This window comes from Sceloporus occidentalis, unplaced genomic scaffold (genome assembly GCF_023333645.1).
Source record: "Sceloporus occidentalis isolate IW3139 unplaced genomic scaffold, rSceOcc1.0.p SCAF_9, whole genome shotgun sequence".
NCBI lineage: Eukaryota > Metazoa > Chordata > Lepidosauria > Squamata > Phrynosomatidae > Sceloporus > Sceloporus occidentalis.
Window position 1 is genome coordinate 16,701,231 of NW_028316989.1, and position 7,477 is coordinate 16,708,707.

A 7,477-nucleotide genomic window follows, 5' to 3' on the forward strand; every position below is an offset into this window, starting at 1 on the left:
TTAGGTAGCAAAACACAGGGAGTGAATCCTCATCCGACATATTATGTCTCAGGAGATATCAAACCTTCATACAAATCAACCAAACATTTGCACCAAATTCAATAACAGTTATGCAAAAACCTCTCATTTTCACATAATATAACGTTCTCTGATTTGAGGCAAACGCAGATACTGCCCAAAAGTATTTGCTGATTTCTAGTTTTCTAAGCATTCTTTGTGACAAAAAACCCCTATAATGTAGCATGCAAATTAGATCCTTTTATAATGACTGTTCTTTGCTTCTTGAAATCCAACTGCTGAGCCGTGTCTTGCAGATTTACAGTCTACCAAAGTAGGCATCTGGGAAGTGGGATGTGGGAGATTTAAGCCCTCATTTAGTATTGCCATAAAAAGAGTGTTAAAATGATTGCCAAGATAACTTGCAAAAGGGATGCTATCTGTCACCTGCTGCTGCAAAAACAATAACTGTCTCCTAAACAGGGCTGATTGAAAAGGTTGGCCTTGTTTGTGTGTATGTATGTTCGCTATCACTGTCCTCGTGAATTTCATAGGGTTTTCTCAGGCCAGGAATACTCAGAGGTGCTTTTGTCAGTGCCTTATTGCATTACAAATATTCCATTTCACACACAGACATATATATTTTCCCCTGTCACTCACACAGCAATGCAAAAGGGATGTGATGAAAATAACCTGTGTACAAGCAAAGTGGTGTGAGGACTGGAGTATGACTCTGGAGACTTCAGCTGGAATCCCTATTGAGCCATAGAAACTGACTGGGTGACTTTGGACAAGTCACACTCTCTCAGCCTCAGAGGAAGACGCTGACAACAAACCCCCTCGGAACAAATCCTGCCAAGAAAACCCCATGATAGTACCACCCTAAGTTGGAAACAACTTCAAGGCATAGCATAAGAAGATGACTTAAAGATGAACAATCAAATGTGATCAGCTAGGTACTTCAAACCCCATAAGTGCTATCTCCAATGGGCAGAAGCTATGTCAATGTACACATATATATATATTGTGGGAGGATGTGGAAAATATATTTCACAAGGCTTATTAACAAGACAGACACTTTCTTTGTGGCGGACAGCACCCAATATTATGAGAGCATCATCACAGGCAAAACAACAAGCACTAAGTGTGTCGGCCCATCAGAGTACATGGCACTATAGCATATGCTAAAAAATGATGTTCTGGTTGTTTGAAAATACAATTCTTTAGGCAATGTGTACTGAATTCCACTCTCCACCTATTCATTCATTTATCTAAATTGCTTCTGCCCTGGCCTTTCACTTACTGAGTAGTCTAGGCCTGGAATAAAAACATTCCTGTCTGAAGCCAAGTGAAATCTACCACTACATTATTCTGAAATATAATCAGAAGCCATGACTATTAGGCCTCAAGTAGCTGTAAGGATTTCAGGAGTTACATTTTTTGAACCTTGAACTTGTAAGTCAAGTGCCTTTCATACCATTCCCTATTGCATCAGAGTTAAACCAATCCAACTTGCTTCGCTTATCTTACTGCTCAGGCTTGAAGTCTTTGATGTTCTTTCTTCCTTATGATACATTCCATGATTTTGTCTTGTTTCAGAGATCAGTGTTTGAACTAACATAAACTAAGGCTCCATCCCACAGTACACAGTAAGCTTCTCTCTTTTTCTGTTTGTGTGAAAAGCCATCCTGGACTGGCTAGCTGGGATAATAACTTGGTAGTCAGGAAGGAATCTGCACTTAAAATTTTCAGTGCATACTACAGACATGCAACTTCATTCTAAAATGGACACATAGGCATACATCAACTAACTCTGATTTGACATCCCACTTTTCAGCTGCTTTAAAATGCCTCAGTTTACCTCTCCTCCTCCCATTTTCCCCTTTTGTCCTCAGCTTACTTCAGTTGCTGCAAACTGAGTGTGCATCTCTACTGTAGAAATAATGCAGTCGATACCACTTGAAGATAGGAAGCCATCCTATGGAAATCTGGGATTTGGAGCTTTAGCCTTCTCTGCCAAAGAGTGCTGTTGTCACACAAAGTTACAAATCCTGGGATTCTGTAGCTTTGAGTCATAGTAGTTAAAATGGTGTCAAACTGGATTACTTCTACAGTATAGCTGCACCATCAGTTCAGAGTAGTTTGCACTCAGTTAACCTGGAGAGAGAGAGGAGAAAGTGGATTGTTGTCCTTCTCAGCAGATTCAGGCAAAAGCAAACTGCTGCAGCATTATTTTTAGCCTGTGTGTTCTTTCTCATTAATACCTTTTCAATCTTAACCTGCTGCTTTGTATTTTTATCTGTGAAATGTTGTACGATATGCATAGATCAATTAGGTGATAGTTTTCCTGCTGTTATCCAGGCCTTTCCAAAAAAAATTCACCATGCTGTAATACAACAGATATGTCTCTAGAATGCTCTTGCTAACTAAATTTAAGTATTTTCTGTGTAGATCAGAATGGGCTGAAAAGGCAATCAGGAAAGTGAGAAAAGCCTTAGAATCACTCAAGAATAAGATCAAAATTATTTATATAAATACGAGTTTTAAGGTGACACAACACTATATAGGTTTGTTCTAAGAATATGATAAATATTCTTTAAGTCAACATCGTTTTATAGGAAATCTTTGGAACAATGCAGACACTTGATGGTTAATGATTCTCAGAAAGCACTGAGACAAAGTTCAAATAAGGTGATTGGTATCTACCTCCAAAGCTGGCAGAGAAATGGCCTTAGATTACCTTTTGTCAGCTGCTTCTTATATTCAAATGTAAGGGCCCATAAGATATTTAATGTACTGCACACACAAAGATGAATTTTGGATATTTCCGACAATACTTCAATGTGCTCTTGGTTGTTGCCCAGTAACCTCTCCTGCCCCAAATTAAATTAAATGCCCCACTTTGTTCCAAAGAAGTTGTAACAAACAGAAATACTGCATTCTTCTGAAGGAACATAGGGAGAACATAACATACCACCTTATCTCTGAATCTTAGACCTTTCACATAGGAAAAATGCCTTATCGTCTTCATCCTGTTTCTGTGTGGCTATTCAATCTGCTGAGATCAGAATAACATACAGAAAGGCTTTTTCCCCTCCCTCACTGAAGCAGTTTCAAAGCCGTATGGAAAACCTGAATGCAGGCTCTGATGTTTTTAAATCTCTTCCAAAACCACTTCCCAACAGCATTATCATTTCACTCCTTTCTCTGCAATCGTTCATCTGGGGGTAAGCTCATGTTGTAATGAAAAGAGATTTAGGGACTAATAATAGTGAATTCCACCTTTGAAAATTTTGGCGGCAGAATGCACACTTTGAGTGGCAGGTTGTGCAAGCAATAGATCAGATCATTCTTTTGACAGTTTCACTTGCCCCTGCCCCTCGGCAAGGATTTTGAACTATGGAGTTTTTCAGAATTTCAAGAATTATGCTTCAATTATGCCATCATACTTTTGGATTTAAACATTATAAGCATGTTCAGCCTCTACAAAGGTACAAAGAAGATCATACCCTGAGCATGTGTGAGGTTGCCTTCCTTGTTAGGTTTTATGGGAATTGCCTAAAGCTGCAAGGCAAAAGAGGATAATGTAACAAAACAGAACTCCACCCTTTTTAATCTGCACCTTGCTTCAGAATACATGCAACGACAGATTAATAAACTCTCCTCCAGTTTCCAGATGTGACAGGGGAAAGCCACATTTACACAAGGTTAAAAACCCTGTACTTACCATGTCAGATGACATATGGGCAGTTCCACAGCAAAACCACTTCTTCAGCCTTAAATCCAACTTTCTGGATACTCCAGAAACTCCAGTGTGTTCCAGGAAAATCCAGTGTGACCATGGTGTTTTGAAAGTATGTGCAGCTGGATCGCATTGGATTCAGGGTGATCCAGTTGGCCACATGTCACAAATACCCATTGGGAAAGACTGGTGCTGGCAAGCATCACTGCCAGTGCTGGTGCCTCGCAAGTCAAGCAGCAACTTGGCAGACTGACTGGCAATGTCACTTCTGGTGAGGTCAGAAGGGGGCATCCAGCTATGTGTTCAACAAGGGCAGTGAATCCCAGGGCAGATCCAGAGCAGAATACTCTAGATTGCACTCGCATTATTTCAGCTGGTGTAGATGCACCCTTAGTTTGCAAAATGAGCTTTTCCTCCAGAGCATATATGGTCAGCCCTCCACATTTGTGGCTTTGACTTTTGCGGCTTTGATTATTCACAGATTTGATTAATATGTTATCTCTAGGAATCTCTAGATCCTCCAGTCCAGCATGACTCTATGGTCAACATCTGCCAATAATAATAATAATAATAATAATAATAATAATAATAATAGGATTTATTTATATACTGCCCAATCACTGGGAATCCAGGCGGTTTACAACAGAGGGGATAATAGATGGTTCCCTGCCCTCAGGCTTACAATCTAAAAAGACACGACACAAAAGGAGAAGGGAATGGTGAGGTGGGGAGGGGATCAAGTCCAGCATTCTTCTCTCCCTCTGAGGCCTGGACCAAGGCAGATGGACCGGAAGGAGGGCTCTCTACCTTCAGGCTGGCCCTGATGGAGCTGGGCTGGCCTGGTCAACTCCCTCATAGGCCAGAAGATGACAGTTATGGAGGGAGGAGCCTCTTCTTCCACACTAGCCCGGATGGAGCTGTCTGCCTAGTCAACTCCCTCACAGGCCAGAAGATGACAGTTATGGAGGGAGGAGTCTCTTCTTCCAGGCTAGCCTTGATGGAGCTGGCTGCCTAGTCAACTCCCTCACAGACTGGAAGATGAAAGTTATGGAGGGAGGAGCCTCTTCTTCCAGGCTAGTCCTGATGGAGCTGGGCTGCCTGATCAACTCCCTCACAGACTGGAAGATGACAGTTATGGAGGGAGGAGCCTTTTCTTCCAGGCTAGCCCTGATGGAGCTGGCTGCCTGGTCAACTCTCTCTTAGGCCGGAAGATGACAGTTATGGAGGGAGGAGCCTCTTCTTCCAGGCTAGCCCTGATGGAGCTGGCTGCCTAGTCAACTCCCTCATAGGCCGGAAGATGACAGTTATGGAGGGAGGAGCCTCTTCTTCCAGGCTAGCCCTGATGGAGCTGGCTGCCTAGTCAACTCCCTCATAGGCCGGAAGATGACAGTTATGGAGGGAGGAGCCTCTTCTTCCAGGCTAGCCCTGATGGAGCTGGCTGCCTAGTCAACTCCCTCTTAGGCTGGAAGATGACAGTTATGGAGGGAGGAGTCTCTTTCTTCAGGCGAGCCCTGATGGAGCTGGCTGCCCAATCAACTCCCTCATGGGCCGGAAGATGATGGAAGACCCAGAGATTCCTAGACAGAACATATCTCTAGGCATTTGTAGGTCCTCCAGTTCTATGGTCAATGTCCAGCTAATTTTAACCAAAGAGGGTCCCTGGAGGACCAAGAGATTCCTAGAGAGGTATTCTCTCAGGTTTAAAAAAATTGTGTGTTTTTATTTGCCATTTTCCTACTTTCATAGGGGTCTTGTTTCCCCTAAACCTAGTAAATTTGGAGGGTCCGCTGTACTTGGGGAAAAAAATCAATTTTTTTCATCGTTCTCTGAAAAATCAGAAAAAGCCCAAACTATTACATCTTCTTTCTTGCCAGGCTTCCCTTGCCTTTAGTCCTTCTTGCGCCCATTCTCTCACTCTGTCTTCCCTTCCAGCCACAGAGTACTGCTTCTTGCATTACACATGAAGGGCAGCGACTTATTGCCATGACGTTCCCATCCCCTTTGTTGGAAATGAAGCATCAGAGTAGACTAATAGAGAGCAAGGGGTTCTAGAAGGAGTTCTTAAAAATTTATAATTGCAATGATTCATTGGGCAGAAAAAGGATGGCATAAGGACTGTGCATTTTTCCCACAGACAGGTGGCTTATAAATTGACACTGGAAACTCATTTGGAGGCAAAATGACAAGGGTACAATGGGCTGGACATACATCTAATGCCACCTCCTACATCCCAAGCAAAATGCCCAGAGATAAGCCAAGATATTCTGTTTTGAATGATTAAAAAAATGTCAAGAGAGCATTTAGACAGGGAAGTGACATGAAATGACCTTTACATGGCATAGCACCATGTTGCAAAAAGTACCAGTTTATACAAGTCCTAAGTTGGTTTCTTGCTAGTTCTCTTGGATCAAGATATATTTAGCACTTTATGTCTGGCAACATGAATGGGAATGATCCATTAATTATAAAAGAGCTTAGTGCAATCCAAGTTTAAAGGAAGTTTAATCCAAGTTTAAAGGAAAAGGTTTATTTTAGATTATGTTGGATTGGAGCTTTCATCAAGCCCAGATATATGTTAAAGAAACAGTTTTCTCAGGTACTGTATGCATACCTTGAGCTATAGCTCTCAACAGCAAAGATTTGCCGTTATTTCTGCAGGGTTTAACAGTCTGTTGCCCATCACCTGATGACAGCAGCCAAGGAATGTGCTGATCTGCAGTCTCTCTTGATAACAAAAATGCAGGGCATTGTCAACTTATTTGCTTTTCCATTTCATAAAATCGTCAGGCAATGACAGCATTTATCCTCTCACTAGTCCAACCCTACTATTTACATGCCTTTTACTCCTAGGCGCTGTTAAATGTACATGTTACACAACTCAGGTGCATTCCTTCCCTCCCATATTCAAACACTTACTCCATAATATACACTCTGAAGTCTGAAATTAGTGTTTTCCCATAACCTTAGGCTCTGTAGCTAAGATAAAACAGGAAAAACAATGTTTTTTTTTTGTGTGCCAGATTGCTATAGAAAAGTGAAACTATGATCTATTGTTCAATGGCTCTAGGACTACTAATCATGTGAAAAGTATCAGTTAAACACTATGACCCCATAAGAAAAAAGGTGGCAGTTTTTGAAAGCGTTGATATTGTACATGGCTGAAGAATATCCATGCAAGTTAGAACGTAGCTCCTGGCATTCTTAAAAATATATATATGCAGATTTAATAAAACAGAGAGAGCTTCTAGTCTTCACAACTGTGGTAAAAAGCATTACACAGACGTTTCTGCATTTATGAAGATTGCTCTCCAATTGATAGTTATCTAATTTTAATTTTCTAGTCATTCTGTTCTTTATCCCTACCATCTTTTACCAAAGAACTTTAATCTGCACATAGGCTTGCTATTAGTTTCTCTTCTATTTCCATTCCCCACAAGTAACTCTATTAGAGAGGTTGTTATTATCTCAGTTTTGCAGTAGTTGGATTATGGCTACTGGATACTATATTCCCATTCATGAAGCCTAGAATTGCATTGCATGTACAGTATTTAAAGCATTATCATATATATTATACATACATACATACACACACACACACACACACACACACACACACACATATATATACACACACACACTCTATCTAGTGCTCCAAAAGAGCTCTTGCCACAAGCCAATTAATTTATGTGATCTCATGCTATCTTCTATGGTTTTGCTAAATAATGTGGAATTTGAAAA